Genomic DNA, 13268 nt, shown 5'->3' on the forward strand with positions numbered 1-13268 from the left:
CCAAAAAGGGTGGCAAAGTCCGAGTTTTAGAGGAGATGTTGTCGAAATTTTATAAAAATTAGAGATTTTGTTTAAATGATTATTTGAAAAGATTTAGATTCAAAGGTTATAGGGTTTGATTTTGAGTTATTAAGAAAATGAGTATGTTTTAAGTTTGATTTATTTAGAAAGGAATGAATTATGTTTTAAATTGGAACTATTGATGGACAGAATGGGAGATGTGATAATGAAGGATAAGGATTGAATATGATTGATGTATGGTGGTGAATGAGATGTGATTGAGAATGATGTGGATGTTGATGAATTATAATTGAATTATTTATATGGCTTATGAATTTGAATGATCTGAGATACGAGATTCCCTAGATAAAGTGTTGTGGCTTGCCACCACGTGTACCAGGTTGAAAACTTGATCTCTATTGACACTACGATGTAAGTGTGACCAGGCACTATATAAATTTCCGGGAATGTTACCCCTATTGAGCAATATTGATTATTTGAGATAAAGCTATACATAGACTCTTGGGGATGCACGTCGGGGGACAGTCTAAGATCAATTCAAACTTGTCGGGTTGGCTGGATAACTGACAGATGAGCCTCATCAGCCATAGGACAGGCATGTATCATATGCATATTACTTGAATTACTTGCTTGTGCTTTAATTGGGTGTGCCTACATGTACTTGCCATGTTAAATGTGTATTTGTTACCTGCAGTATTTGTAACCTTCTTGTGCTTGCTTTTATCTGTCTATTTGTCTGTGAAAATGCATGATGGAGTTGGAGGTATGAAGGAATGACAGTATGGGACTTAGATTTAAGTTTAAGTTAAGTTAGGTTTAGATACTCTTAGAAAACCACCTTTTATGACTTCTGTTTAATACTTTAAGCTCTATAATCCGAGTGTCGGCGTTCTGAGATTGCCTCTGGCATTCCCAGGACCTTATATATTATGTGTGTGGCACCTTTACCATACTGAGAACCTCCGGTTCTCATTCCATACTATGTTGTTGCTTTTCAGATGCAGGTCGAGAGGCGTCTCATTAGGCGTCTGGGCTCCTGAAGCAAAGTGATTACTGGGTTATGTTGTTGTACAGTGGTATATATATGTGTACTTAACTTTCTCTCTGCATAACTTGTTCTTTTGATCCTCTTAGAGGTTTTTGGAGAGGCAGAATTTTGTTTATGTATATTTGGGTTTTTGATATGTATATATATATATATATATGTGTGTGTGTGTGTGTGTGTGTGTGTAAATATTTTCCGGCCAGCCTTGACTTCGCGGGCCGAGTTAGGAGCTTGCTATTTTGTATCTTTGGCACTCTATTCCTATTTTTACAATCTTATATTTGATAGATATAGCTTTCTTAGCACGCAAGTTAACTCGTTTCTTGAGCGTTGCGCTTTTATTCCACGATTTTTATTCCCTCTATTCTTCAAGGCTCCTAGTATATTATAATCTTTCTACTATTATATGTACACGTTTTATTTTAGAGGTCGTAATACCACATCACATCTGCTTTACGACTTAAGCGTAAAGCTCATAATGGTAGGGTGTTACATTTTGGTATCAGAACAGTTTGTTCCTATAGAACCTGAAAGACGGATTGATTGTACTTCTGTGCATTTTCTGTATATGTGTTTATGTGCCACTACAAGAGACGCGGGACTTAGCAGCCGAAGATTGTCGGCCGTTGTCTCAAACCGCTGCAGCTTCGTTAAATTGATGCGGTTCCTAGTGCGTAATTAAGCCCCGCTCCAATTGTTCTGACCTGAGGCGGTTTTGGGCATTCACCGCATCAAATAACCCTGGGGGAAGAGGGTTTTGGTTTCCCTAAGATACTCAATGAAAATTTCTCAGTAACCATAACACTTCAGTCTTTGTCAGTTCCAGCTTGCACGTCCGCTTCATCGTTCTTCCCGGTCACCGGTCTCCTCCCTCAGCTGTGTAGCTCCCGTGCGCGAAGGTAAAGTGGAAGGGGTCCGAGTCTTCTCCTTCTGCCGTGCATGTCCGTGATGTCGTCGGCGTCCTCCCCAGCCATCCGTCCCTGTGTCATCGTCGGCAGCCTTCTCCTCTTGCCCTGTTGTGCGTTGCCGATCACAAGAGAGTCCCCTCTCAGTCGTATATTCCCCTCCATTCTCCCAATTTAATTTTGGTGGCTGTTGGTAAATTAATCTTGCATCTGATCCTTGTGACTTCTGATTTAATTTGTCCCCAATTTAATTTTGGTGGCTGTTGGCCAAATTTTTCTTCCCCACTTTAACATTCAGATTCAATTTGTCCCCAATTACTGAACCCCACTCTTGATATGTTTGTGTTTACTGCTTCAGCTCATTTCACTAAAAACCCAAATGTTTCCCATCTCAGTTTTAATAAGAAAAAAGAGAATATGGGGGGATGTTGTAGGGTTTAATGTCCAAACCCATCACTTTCAAGTGAGTGTGTTTCTGATCTAACCAATTTTTTCTTCTTTAATCTCCTGAAGCTTACAGTTCTAATCCTGCTTATGGATATTTATTTTTTAGGAAAATTTCTATTATGATGCTTTGATCTATTGATTAATTAATTTGTTCACTAATCACTGGTTGATATTTTAGATTTTGATTTCTCAGTTTATCTGTCTAGGCATATAGCTGTATAGTAAACCAATAGCAATACGTTGTTGGTATGGGTTTAGTTGATTCGTACTGTGTTTTCAACAGGATCCACCTGAAGACGCAGTTGTGCCAATGTGTGGCCATGTCTTCTGTTATCAATGTGTATCAGATTACTTGAATGGTGATGATAATACATGCCCTGCTCGTGGTTGTAAAGCAGCACTTGCAGAAGATGTTGTTTTCTCCAAAGCTACTTTGAGGAGTTGCTTGTCTGATGAACTTGGTGGTAGTAATTCCATAAAAGCGCATGATTTTGAATAATTGGATAGTGCAGCAGAATGAGTACAGTTGGACTAGCATGTTGGACTTAGTTGAGGCATCATTGCAACAATCCTGTATGAAATATAGGAGACTTGATGGGCGGATGTCTCTGATTGCTAGGGACAGATCTGTTAAAGATTTCAATACTGATCCTGAGGTTTGATCTTCTGTTTTCCCTGACATTATTAATGCTGATAATGGTTTTATGCACAATTATAAATATATAGAAAGTAGTATGAGGACCTAGTTGGTGGTAGCTGAAGTAATATGAAATTTAATCTTTGTTCATCATTCTTTTGCTTGATTTTATTTTGGGAATCAGTGTGCACTGCTATCACTTCTTGATATTGCATTATTTACTATTCCAGTGCATTCAACCTGATAGTCTGTTGGTGTCTAACAACTGAAATTCCTTCCAGGTAACTGTTATGCTGATGTCACTAAAAGCAGGAAATCTTGGTTTGAATATGGTTGCTGCATGCCATGTTATTCTTTTGGATCTGTGGTGGAATCCAACGACTGAAGATCAAGCTATTGATCGAGTTCATAGAATTGGATAGACTCGTCCTGTTACTGTGACATGGCTTACTGTAAAAGATACAGTTGAAGACAGAATACTGGCTCTTCAGGTAATGATATCTGTCTATTTATTTTCATTTCATGTGTTAAAACACAGGCATACATTTGGAATAATTGGATTTATCGGCAAGAAGTTCAGTTGACTCTGGAGCCCACTCTGCTACAAATTAACTTCATAGACTTGATTAGCGTACTAACATGAAGCAGTACAAATTTGCAAAATTTTATGATGTGGTAAGATTCCTGTTATGCTTATTTAACATGCAAGGATTGTTGTTGAGCTTTATGAATTTTGCTTGTATTAAGAATGAGCATTAGCTTTTTGGCTGCCATTTGGGAAATAAAAATATATCTATTTATTTTGGTTATCAATTTCAAAGATTCCAGTTGTGATGTCTGCTGATGATGTCTGCTTCCCTGGGCTTTACTGTTTTAGTATGCTTATATGGGAAAAATATAACGCATCACCCCTGCCGACTTCAATTTCTCCTGGATTTAGCTTGGATGGGAAAAATATTCTTGCTGGTAACATTAAGCGCAATCTTGTTTTGGACCTGCCCTTCAGGAATGGAGTGATATGTTACACCTTTTTCTAACTTGTTCAACTATATGCAGTTTCTAGCAGTCCTATAGATATTCCACAGCATGGAACCCTTGTTGAGAAGGAGAAAGAAACTGGTAATAGTGAATGGAGTTGGTTAGATGTATCAAATCCCATATTCAAATGCTCAGATAAGGTTTTGGTTAATTTTTCTTTTGTAATAATTTTTATGGATAAATTATTTTGTGAAAGAAATACCCTATATGCTAAAAGAGTATCACTGGGATCTGCTACAGGTTACATCTTTGCTGTCCTAAATTTAGGGATAAGTTAGTATAATGTCTTTTCTACCATAGTACTATAACAATTGTTTCTTAATGCCAATTCTAGAGCCGTTACAACACATGGCAATAGCAACAAATATGATCCATGTCAATTAAAGGTAAGAGACCAATGATTGCAAGAAGCAACGTGATATATTAATATAGAGCCAAAGGTCAAGTGTTGGTAAGCTTCACTTAAATGCTCACTGATCATGCATTACATGACAAACTGCTTATATATTACTATACAAACTTATAAACAAGCCTTTCCTTCATGTCTTGGTCTTCCAATGTGATTACCAAACTAGCAACCTGAGCTCTATTCACCGAGAGACAAGAAAAAGCAAGAAAAGCAAAGGAAATTAAACAGGGTTAGTCGCTTTAAAAAAGGCGTAAGATATAAATATAAATTACTTGGGTTCAATATATCAAGCTAAATTAAAATGCTTGAAGGCTTCATCAAGCTCACATTTATCAAGCTCACATTGATAAATTACTTGGCACATGGCATTTGTAATGTTTAATTGTTTATGAGGTTTTTATGCTTTGGTTGCAGAATGATTTGCTTCAGCTCTTTCAGCCTTTGAGTCATAACAAAGCTTGTGATGTTGGGTGCAAAAAATCAGCTTTCCTTTTTAAATTCATGCCTCAAAATGAGACTTTTGGTGTTCCTTCAGAAATTTAAGGGTGCTTTATTTTATCTTTCTTTTTGTTAATCTGCTACTTATTTCAGGCTCTTGTCCAAATGCAAGATGTTGCTTCAGCCATTAATGCTTTACAATTTTATGCAAATGTTCAGCCAACCATAAGGTATGCACAGACTTAGCTTGTTTATTCTTCCTGTCTTTAATTTGTTGTTGCCTTAACTATTGTTTTGATAATTTGGTATCATGGTATGTTATGTACTTTTCTTTTCTATTGATTGTGAGTTCCTAAACAATCTGGTTCTTTTGTTTTACTCTAGGGGGAGGAATGTTTATGTCCAGTTTTCCTCGTATCAAGAACTAACATCAATGGATCAAAATCAAGGGCGTGGAGATGAGGTTGGCATTTTAGAGTTTTCATGTTTGAGTTAAAAGTTATTACTGAAAGTTCATGGTGTCAATTGATAATTGATCCATGTAACGACTCATATATGGTAGTATATATTTTGATAAATAGACTTATGAATAAGTTATCTGTGCTTGGATACATGGTTACATTAGTGCTTGTTTTGAGTGTTTTAAAATATGCTTCTTAAGAAGCTAGATAATTTATTGTGCAGTGGAATGTAGCTTCTGTTTCTATATATTATGTATAAGCAATTGCCCTGTATAATTATTAATTAGATATCAGCATTGTCATTGCATTTTTAGTTACTCTTAAAAATCGACGGAAATGTTATCCCTTTTTTAATTTAATATAGACAAAAGAAAACAAAAAATGAACGTCATTCTTGTAGTGTTCAATATTTAGGATTTTTTTAAGGTTTTTACCACCTTAGTTTTGTTTTTCCCCTATATATATATATATATATATGCTAGTATGTGCACAAGTAGTGCTCGAGTATCTCGTTTTTTTATTTTACAAATAAGGATTTTTTTAGTTAACAATTTGAATTTATCTGAGTTTAATATTGTTTATTTAGTATTTTTTATATTAATATCTCAAGTTTAATAAATATGATGTAAAAAAAATAGGTTATGGTAAAGAAAAATTGTATAAATTAATATAATTAATTAGTTTTTTTTTTAAAGCTTTTTATGAAATTGTGGCGGTTTTGAACCGTCTCATTTTTTTTAAAAAAACACCCATAATTTTGTGGCGGTTTTGTAACCGCTGCAAATTTTTTTAAATCCAATCATTGAAATCGCGGCGGTTTTAAACCGCCGCTAAATCAAACGACGCTAATCCTTGGTTTTGCTGCGGTTGTGCCAGCGGTTTTGAGAAACCGCCGCGAAATCAAATCTCCACCCCTAACAGACGACGCTTCTATAGCCGCTGGAATTTTGTTTCGCGGCGGTTAAAAACCGCCGCAAATTCCCAAAAAAACCGCCGCAATTTCCCGTGCCTCTTGTAGTGTGCTATTAGGATATCTGACTGATATATATAGCATAAACGTCACTAAAATTAATTATTAGTATAAAATAAGAATTTTTAAACCATCATGTTATGTATACGTCAAAATCAGTCACTAAAATTAATTATTAGTATAAAATATATATTAAAATATAAATATATATTAAAAATAAATTAAACTACATATATATTTATATACAAATACGACATTAATGATTAATTTTAATGACTAATTTTAGTGTATAAATAATATTTTTAATTTTTAAAATAGCAATGATAGCAATAATAAATATATAATTAAGGAGAAAAATAAATAAATAAATTCTTGCTGGTGTGCTGGTGCATCAGCAGTTAGTTAGCTACTCAGATAAATAAATAAATAAGAGTGTAAAAATAGTTGAAGGTTCGTGTTGTCGTCTTGGAAGGGTTTCATGCTATTTTTTTCCCTATAACAAAAATAATTCATAGCCAGAAGCTGGTACAAGTGTTTCGGTTTCAGTAAGCAATGGAATAATGCATGACTAAATCAAAGCATATTATAAGATTGTTGAGATTATGGTCTGCGATATGCATGAATAATATAATACATGCTACATTATTCAAATACTCACACACCTACCCCACACATGCAAAATGTCCTTTGAACCCTTTCTTTCTACACATATTATTAGATTGCCTTTGATTTCTTGGATTATACTATTCTTATCGTATTAAATATTAATTAACTAATACAACAATGTGCTGTGGAGTATGATTATACATGTAGGTTAAGGAACAAACAACAACCAACTTGTGTGAAATGCTACTTAATTAAATTAAAGCATCCAGATATTCAACGTTGATGATGGAAAAAACTAATGCAATTAATTTTCATGTTGTTTCATTGGATACGTGCATTATGAATTGTTCAGAATAATAAACATTAGAGCAAAGTATCACTTTTTGTCTATAACGTTTAAGGTAATCGAGTAAGTCTCAAAGTTAACGTTTCAATCGTTTTATTTAAGTTCTTAACATTTTAAAATTGTTCAATGTTATTCTGTCATTAAGAATTTGTTAATAGAATTAACGGCGGGATAAAATTGAGACGATTTTAAAACGTTAGGAACTTAAATAGAACGAAAAACGTTAGAGACAAAAACGATACACAGAAACAAATTTTTATTTTATCCTTTAATAATATAATTTTTACTGTATATAAAATTACACTTAATCACACTATTTTCATTCTAAATAAATTTTTTTATATTTTTATATTAACTTATAACTTTAAGTGTAAAATTATAAAAAGTAAATTTATTTAGAATGAAAATAATGTAATTATGTGTAATTTACTTAGATGTGATTGAAAAATAATTTTTTTCTATTGTTAAAAAATAATTGAATATTATGCACAGTAAAAAAATTGATATTATTGAAAGATAAAATTAAAATTTATTTTTATATATTGTTTTTGTCTCCAACATTTTCGTCCTATTTAAGTCTTTACTGTTTCAAAATCGTCTCAATTTTATCCTGCCGTCAATTCTGTTAATGAATAATCCTTAATAGCAGGACAATATTGAGTTAATTTTGAAACGTTAGAGACTTATTAAATAAAACGATTAAAATATTATAAACAACTTTAAAATTTATTCCAAACGTTAAAAACAATAATGATACTTTACCCTAAACATTATTAGGTTTCGTTTGAGGGATGATAATATAAGGAAATAGAGATGAAATAAGCTTTTAGTTTTTATCTCATATCCTGCGATTTTTTCTTATTCTCATCCTGCTTATTTTTTATGATAAAAAATTCTTTTTTTTTATAATAAATATTAAAAAATTATTAAAATTTATTATTTTTAGCCAATATTTAATTATTAATATATTTTTTTTAATTTAATTATTTTGGTCTAATAATCTGATTAACAATATACTTTATAATGTTTAAAAATAATATATTGTGATAATCCTCTAATATTTCTTTTCTATCTATCTCTATGTACTACAAAAATATATAGTCTAACAAAATTTTCGCAAAAATTATTCATTTCAATAATAAAAATTACATTAATTCTACTATAATTAAAATTAAATAAATTTTATACATTTTAATTTTATATATAATAAAAATAATAAACGTTAAATACTTATAAATCTTAAACAAAGCATACATTCTTCAAATATTAGTATATTTGTCATAAAAGTTACTATTTGAAATTTATTGTCTGATAGTCCTTTTCATTTTACTATTTTGTTTTTATATATATTAAACTAAACCCTACTATATATGTTAAACTAATATATATAATTATCTTCGAGAGGAAATATCTATTGTCATGAAATTATACATTTCAAAAATTTAATTAAACTGATAAAATAAGAGATTATATATCAATAGTTATATTATTAATACTATTTTTTTTACAAAGAGTCTCTTTTAAGTTTGTTTAATTTTTGTATAGATATTTTTTTTCTTTTTTTTAGACATAAAATTCTGACAACATATTATAAAATCATTCATTCTATTACAAATTTAAACTAATAAAAAAAAATTATATAAATAATTATATTTCTAATATCTTCTTCTATTTAAGTTGATAACGACAAATTAAATTAAACTGATTACTTTGACTCGCATATATACATAGTGCTCTCTAACTCGGACAAATTTGGTGTTAGCGATGAGTCTCCATTACCATCCAAATCCGAGTTACTTTCGAATCCACAAAATAAATTAAAGTAACTTCGAAAAGGAACCTACATGCACAGCATCCAACTTTTGCAAAAGCTGGTTCCATTTCTTCCATGAAACTAACTCAATCAAATTTCATCGATTAAAATATCATTTTTGTTTTTAATTTTTGGGATAAATCTTAAAATTGTCTATAATATTTTAATCGTCCTATTTAAATTCATAACATTTTAAAATTGACTCAATATTAGAGACTTAAATAAAAGGAAGCAAAAAGAAAAAAAAAGAAAGTGATATATATAACCTATAGTTAGTTTTGATATATATATAACCTATCACAACAAATCTACAAATTAAATAGAAAAGTAGGTAACTAATTGTTGTAGCTAGTTATTAACAAAGATTAGATAGTTTTATACTTCAGTTAATCTTCTAGCCTAATCTTCAAAAACTTGTTATTTTGGTTAAACGGATAATAACATAACAAATTAAATTAACTTTCAATATCTACAAACTCAGAATTATTTTCACTATTATTTAATATATAATTACTTGTAGTCCTGGATTTAGGCATTATTTGGTATGGGTGTTTAGATCTAAATCGATAAAAAAAAATCGTAAAATTGGACCGATTCAAACCGAAAATCGAATTAAACCGCACTATTTTAAATATTTTTTAGATTTTGGATCAGTTTTATTGCGGTTCGGTTCGATTTACGATTTTATTTTGCACAACCAAACTGCATATATTACAAATAATAATAATAATAATAATAATAATAATAATACCCTTAGTAAAGTCCCTTACCATAGCACACTAGTGCCGCTTCCCCAAATGTTTGAAACCCTAATCTAAAGAAAGAAATCCCTTTGCGGCTCTGTCCTCTCTCGCTCTCTTAGTCTTCGTTCTTCGTTCTCACCATCACAACATCATTCACTCTCAGTCACTCTCACTGACACACGTCGACGTCATTTGCCACTCCTCTTCTGAATGATGTCCTTCATCGCCTCCTCTTCTTAGTGACGTCGCTGGCGCCTCCTCTTCTCGGTGACGCCGCTGCTGCCTTCTCCCCTCGGTGGCGCCGCTGCCGCCTCTTCTTCAAGGTATATTTTTATTTGCTTTTGTTTATTTTGTTTTGTTCTATTGTTTTAAGATTTTGTTTAATTTTAATTTTTACTTGTTAATCTGTGTTAAACTGTTCAAGGTATATTTTACTTGCTTTTGTTTATTTTATTTTGTTCTATTGTTTTAAGATTTTGTTTAATTTTAATTTTTACTTGTTAATCTATGTTAAACTGTGTTAAACTGTTCAAGGTATAAATTTGTATTAAACTGTTCAAGGTATATTTTTACTTATTTTTGTTTATTTTGTTTTGTTCTGTTGTTTTAAGATGTTGTTTAATTTTAATTTTTATTTGTTAATCTGTGTTAAACTGTTCAAGATATATTTTTACTTGCTTTAATTTTTACTTACTTTAATTTTTACTTGTTAAACTGGTGTTTTAATTTTATTTTGTTCTTGTTGTACTGTTATTCTTGTTATTAAAATTTGTTAAACTTTATATTAAATTAAGTATTTTGTTCTTGTTGATTGAAATTGAATTCTATTTTTTTTATCTTATGCAGATTTTATATTTGTTCGGTTGATTTTAGCTTTCAATTCGAAGGTCAACAATGTCAGCTTCATATCCTGAGGTAATTTTTTTATTGTGTAATGTGTATGTTGGTAACAACTGTTGAAGCTTTGATTTGTGCACAAAATTAGTTTCGAGCCAATTCATTGCCAATTGACCTTGAGGAGTCTTTTGAAGAATTTGAAAAACTTGAGAAAGGTAATGTTCTTTAATATTATGTTTTATTTTATCTTCACATAGTGATTAACTTTACTATTTGATAATATGTTTAACTTACTAATATTTATTTTATTACATTTTATTGTAGAACTTGAGCCAATTCCTCAACTAATAGATGAAGAAAACTCTGGTGATGAATCTAATTAGTGATCAGTGTTTCAGCTTTCAGTTTGAAGTTTTTTATGTTATGTTTTTATTAAGACTTTGCTATGTTATTTAATTTTGTGTTGTTGAGACTTGTTTAGTTATTTTGATGTTGAAGAATTATTATTTTATCAAGACTTGTTGAATATGTTGGATTGTTGGACAATTGAACATGTTGGTTTATAATATTTTATGGAATTTTTGTTTTATTATTATGTTGAATTGTGTTTTATTATTATGATAGATTGTTGGACAGGTTATATAACTATAAATTAAGTTATTATTTTGTATTTAAAAAATCGCGGATCCAAACTGATCCAAATTGCTTGTAATCGGATCGGATTGGATCGAATTTCTAAAAAAAATTCATCCAATCCAAACCGCACCGCATATAAATTAAGCGTTCGAATCGGATAATTTTTTCCTTCAAAATCGAATCAAACCACACTGCGAATACCCTTATTACTTGGTCATGCTCCAAAACGCCACCACTAATTTTTGGATACATCGTCAAACAAACACGAGATTAATAATTTTGCTTTTTAGATGTTTATTACAACAATAATGTGGAGTAAACAATACTATTTGGCTCTTGTAAAAATTCGATTTTTGATAAAATGGATTTTAAAAAGAAAAATATGATATTTTGATCCTCTAAAAATAATATTAGTTTAATAAAATTTATTAAAAATTTTAAAAACATATTAAAAAGGATTCTGAAAATAAAAGTTGAACACGATTTTTTACAATTTGTTAAAAGTGAATGAGATATTTTTATCTTCTAAATTTGATGATTTACACTAATAAGTGAATTTTTATTTTTACGTTTTTATTTTATTTTATGTGAATGACAAAGCTTTTTTAAAAAAAATCTAATGGTCAAATTTTTTCTTAGTTTTTTATGTGATCTTTTAAATAATTTTTTAAATGTTTCGACGAAAATTGTATCAAATGCATCAATAGTTGTCTATCACAATATCACTTATGAAAAAAATGATGCATTACATCAAAACAAGATTATCATTTGAAGATGTGGCAGAGATTAAACAAAATTATTGCGGGAACAAAAAATTTTAGTATACAATTATATAATGTTATTTATATTAATTATTTTTAAGTTTGTTATTAAGATGACAAAAAAATAGGTAAAAAAGTTAAAATTGTAAAAAAATAGAATATTATAAGCAGTGAAATTGCAAAAAAAAAATTATAATTAGAACAACAAATATGTTTTTTTTAGAGAAAATTCAATTAAAAAAAACTAATAAAAAATTGTCCTAAATAAACATTTCACTTGACACGTCATTAAATAAAAATTAATATTTAAATAATCTCTTCTTAAATTATAATAGTTTAAAACTATTTTTTTAATAAGAAGTAGTAAAACTTAAGAACGAGTATTTTATATGAATAAAAAAAATTATCTAAGCTAACTAGGTTTGAGAAAAGTTTATATCAATACTCTATTCGTCCACAAGAGACTATTTTGAGAACATTTTACTACTTTATATTCTATATGATGTATAAATAGTTATCCAATAAATACATCTTAAATTTTGATTTTAATATGACCATTTCTTATTGTTATTTTTAGACATCAATACACACACTTCACATTCTACTGTTAAAAGTTAAGACAAAATACTACTCCTATCTCACTTTATTTATCTCATAGTTTGTTAGGAATCAAGAAAATAACAAATAACAAAAATGGAAAACTAATTGAAGTTGCATTAAGATTAATTCAATTACAACTAGTAAGTAATTTTTTAATAAACAACTACTGTAAGAAAATAACAACTAAACTAATGAAAATTGAAGTTGCATTATGAATAGGGTAAAGTGGAACCTTACATGGGCCCCACAAAAATAATAATTTCCCCGAAACCGGGGTCACTTGTGACAACTAACCCTTCTTACACGGCTCCGTTACCCTTACCTCAGCTAAACCTAAACCGAACCAACAAGAACGACATGTTCAATTGTTCAGCGAAACTCCGAACCTAAACAAACACTAACGTTAACCGTTATGACACGTTTTGGCCCTACCTTAACAGTAACTAAGACCCGGTCAGGTCAGCTCGCTTCCACCTGTCCCCAATTATCTCTTTCTGTTTCTCTCTCCTCCATTGCCGAAAGTGGTTGGAAATACCTTTCCCCTCTCCTTCTTCT

The 13268-nt window shown here is 30.4% G+C and overlaps 1 long non-coding RNA gene across 2 annotated transcripts; it reads left to right on the plus strand.

The window, feature by feature from the left end:
• Positions 1-1701: 1701 nt before the first annotated feature.
• LOC110279786 (uncharacterized) lies at positions 1702-5686 on the plus strand. 2 transcript variants are annotated; one of them, XR_008008429.1, is made up of 4 exons: positions 1702-2120; positions 2702-3074; positions 3337-5170; positions 5325-5683. It is a non-coding gene; the product is annotated as an uncharacterized LOC110279786 (long non-coding RNA). The 2 variants fall into 2 exon arrangements; XR_008008428.1 differs by having other exon boundaries at positions 1702-3074; positions 5325-5686.
• Positions 5687-13268: the final 7582 nt, after the last annotated feature.

This window comes from Arachis duranensis, chromosome 4 (genome assembly GCF_000817695.3).
Source record: "Arachis duranensis cultivar V14167 chromosome 4, aradu.V14167.gnm2.J7QH, whole genome shotgun sequence".
Lineage (NCBI taxonomy): Eukaryota > Viridiplantae > Streptophyta > Magnoliopsida > Fabales > Fabaceae > Arachis > Arachis duranensis.